General features: G+C 41.2%; 1 non-coding gene across 1 annotated transcript; it reads left to right on the top strand.

Annotated features, from left to right (window-relative positions):
* The first annotated feature begins 2,682 nt into the window (after window positions 1–2,682).
* On the top strand, window positions 2,683–2,742 carry LOC131921296 (U7 small nuclear RNA). Its single transcript, XR_009381926.1, has one exon. It is a non-coding gene; the product is annotated as a U7 small nuclear RNA (small nuclear RNA).
* The last annotated feature ends 1,004 nt before the right edge of the window (window positions 2,743–3,746 follow it).

The raw sequence follows: 3,746 nt of genomic DNA, 5'->3' as shown, positions 1-3,746 counted from the left end.
AGAAGAAGTATCTAAATATGAGCAGGACATTGACATTTACCACTTTAATTATGTCAGGAACTATGTGATCTTTTATGCCTTGTAGTGCTTGTTTTATGGAATCGGGAGCTTTGATACTCTGCATAAATATTTATAATTGTTGTATTTTTGTATCCCATTGCTCCATTTATTAATACGTAGTGGTCTTTTTTATCTCTTCTGATTAGCTTTACTTTGAAGTCTATTTTATCAGCCACAAGAAGAGCTGTGTCTGCTTGTTTATGGCTTCCACTTGCTTGCCAATTTGATTTCCATTTTTAGACACCCACTTTTTGGGCATCTTTGCTAAGTGTGTTTCTTGGAGACAACAGGGAGTTGGTTCTTGTTTCTTTAAAAGCTATCTGTTTCCTATTTATCTAGTGTGTGCAAGGATGTTGTGATAGAGGTATAGAGGTCAGAGGACAGCTTGCACAAGTCTATTCTTTCCTTCCACCATGTGGAGTCTGGGGCTTGAGCTCATGCTATAAGGCTTGGTGGTAGGCACCTTTACCTGCTGAGCCATCTACCCACCACACTTCTTGTTTCTTAATTCTGCTGGTTAGTCTGGGTCTTTTTAGTGATTAGTTGAGCCTAGTTACATTTAAGGTTATTATTAGGAAGAACTTACTAGGATCCACTGACCCCTAGTGATCCTGCCTAGACCCAAGCCTGCCCATGCCATCTCCACATCCCCAGCCCTAGCTCCTGATGCAAAGCTTGTACACACTGGCTTTTCCTGTGAGTGCCCCAATAACAAATCCTGTTTGTACCATCTCAATGCTCCCAGGCCTACCTCTTGGTGTGCAGCTTCTGCACCAGCCAAGCGAGAGGCAGGATAGAATCTTACATCAGACACACAAAGAACAAAGTCTGTGTGTCCAAGTCACATTGTAAAAACACAAACAGTATCGAAGACCAAACAGCATGCACCCCTAAACCCATTGATCCCATATAAATATTTTCTGATGAGAATTACCTAGATGAACCCTGGAACACAGAATTTATAAGAACAATCATAAACTTGGTCAAAGAATGAATAGAATCCAAAGAAGACACAAACAAACTCAGTGGGGAACCAATAAATGCCTGAATGATGTCCAAGAAAGACAAATATAAAGCTAAATGAAATGATAAAAACAATTCAGGATTTGAAAACAAAATCTAGTAAAGAGATAGAACTACTGATAAGAACTCAAGCTGACGTAAAGATGGAATTGAAAAACTCAAACACTCACTTAGAAAACTCAGGGGAAAGCCTTGTAAAAACAGATTGAGTAGAAGAGAGGACATCAGAACTTGAAGATAAAGTAGAGGAATTAGGCAACTCAAGCAAAGAATATTTTAAAAAATGAAAAACATGTGAAAGGAACATGCAGGAACTATTGGACTATTGGAAAATAACAAGTCTTCAATTATAGGCATAGAAGAGGAATCCCAGGTCAAAGGCATAAACCAGATTTTCAACTCCCTAACTCTGTTTATAAAACGCAACAACAACAAAAAAAAACCCAAAACTGTTTTCTGTTGAGCATAGGTCCAAAAATCCTCAACAAAATACCTGCAAGTCAAACACAAGCATGTATCAAAAAGATCAAATTGGCTTTGTCCTCAAGATGCAGGGATGGTTCAATACACATAAGTCAATCAATGTGACAAATAAAGAGACTTAGAGATAAGAATCATGTGATCATTTCAATAGAAGCCTAGGAAGCCATTGACAAATCCAACTTCATGACACAAGTCCCAGAGAGAGTAGGACTAGGCACGTAGATGTCGATGAATTTTTCTTTTAAACCCTGGGGTTAGTACACCACCCACCTCTCTTGCCTGTGTCCATGCCCCGCCCCCATGTCTGTCTCTGTGTGTGTGTGTGTGTGTGTGTGTGTGTGTGTGTGTGTGTGTGTCTATATCTGAGACCAAGCATTAGGAGATAAGAAAAGAAAAAGTAGTGATGGTTTCCCCAGCGTTTTGGACTGCCACTCTTCTGGCTATAAGGTATGGGTTCATAGATTCAGGTTTAGGTATCAGATGTCCTAAGCACTATCACTGTCATGGTCTCTTTGCTACTATGGAGTTAAGTGAATATTGACACACAAGAGAACAGTCAAGAACCAGATTGTATATCTTAGAACTCTCCAGTGTACCAGAGTACAATTCTGGGTTTTGGAATGACTCGGTCCTGGTCCAGGAAATAGCACAGGAAAGCTGGGAATTTCACCACGAGTTTGGTGGGATTTAGAATTCTGGTCCTCTTGTTTTTGTGTGCCTCATACCATTTCCTTGTAAGACTCCTCAAAGCTTTGCCCCATTCATTTCACACTGATTTATTGCTGTATTCATGGGTGAGAAAGGACAAGGTGTGTTTGTGTTATCTTCTCTGGAACTTATCATTCCTCTTAGGCTCACAGACCCCCTTGCCTGTGTAGAAATACAGTGGTACCCATGTGGAAACCCAATGAAGCATTGTGGTTAGACATTGTGATGGCTAATTCTGGTTGTCAACCTGACTGGCACCTTAGAGGCAGGCGGGAAATCCAAAGCAGATAAACAGAGAGAGGAGAGGAGAGGAGAGATGCCAGCCTGCCGCAGAAGGAGCAGCAAGATGCCAGCAGACTGGTAATGCCACTGCCACATGGCAACATATAGGTTAATAGAAATGGGTTAAAGTGTTACAGCTCTTTTAGAATTTGTCTAGCAGGTTTTCTGGCTTCCGTCGGAACCCCCCCCCCCCCAAAAAAAAAAATAGAAATGGGTTAAGTTATAAGAGCTATCTAACAAGAAGCCTGCCATAGGCCATGCAATTGGTAATATATTTTAAGCCTCTGAATGATTATTTTATAAGCAGGTGTGGGTAGGTGGGGCCACACAAGAATGGAGGAACTTGGGACCTGAGAAAACTTCCGGCTACAGACTGCATGTGGAATTAAATAAAAAAAAATGTTGCTGGGTACTTTCAATGAGGGATTTTCTTAATCAGCTTATTTGAAACAGGAAGACACAACCTAATTTGTGCTTCAACTTCTTGTGGGAGCCCTGATTAAAGGACATGAAAGAAGGAAGCTTTCCTGTTGCCTGGCTTCCCTCTCTCTCACTGGCAAGTCCATCTAGTCTCTTACTGAGGCATTCCTTTGCTGGTTTTAGAACCACCTTCTTTGAGATTCCAGTGTAGACTGAAGATAAGGAGCTTTCCAAAGAGTTCTCTGGAATCCAGCGCCAGACTGAGACATCCAGACTCATGAGTGGAACCAACACCAGCTTCTCAGCCTTTCAAGCATGAGGCAGCCATTGTTGGACTTCTGGGACTACATCCTGTAAGCCAGTCTTTTAATATATATTCATTTAATGTATATTCATTCTATCAGTTCTGTTCCTTCAGAGCCCTCTCTAAGACAGACATAGAACTTTCTCTTTTTCTGTTACCATCTTGGCACAAAGTGGCCATTTATGCCTAGGTCACCCCTAGGGGCATGTTTACCCACAAATTCAAAGGCACACATAGAAAATTCTACTTGTCTGTTAATTTGTATTAGTCATTTTAAAACTGAGATATAATTTACTGTGGTGGTTTGAATGAGAATGGCCCCCATAGGCTCGTATATATTTTAATGCCTGGTCTCCAGTTGGTGGAACTGTTTGGGAAAGAGTAAGAGATGTGACAGCTGGGGCAGGGTTTGAGGTTTCAAAAGCCCACACCATTCCCGGTTAGAGCTCTTTGCCTCGTGCTTGTG

This window comes from Peromyscus eremicus, chromosome 10 (genome assembly GCF_949786415.1).
Source record: "Peromyscus eremicus chromosome 10, PerEre_H2_v1, whole genome shotgun sequence".
Classification (NCBI taxonomy): domain Eukaryota; kingdom Metazoa; phylum Chordata; class Mammalia; order Rodentia; family Cricetidae; genus Peromyscus; species Peromyscus eremicus.
The sequence above is the reverse complement of the archived record's forward strand: the minus strand, read 5'-3'. Positions and strand labels throughout refer to the sequence as shown.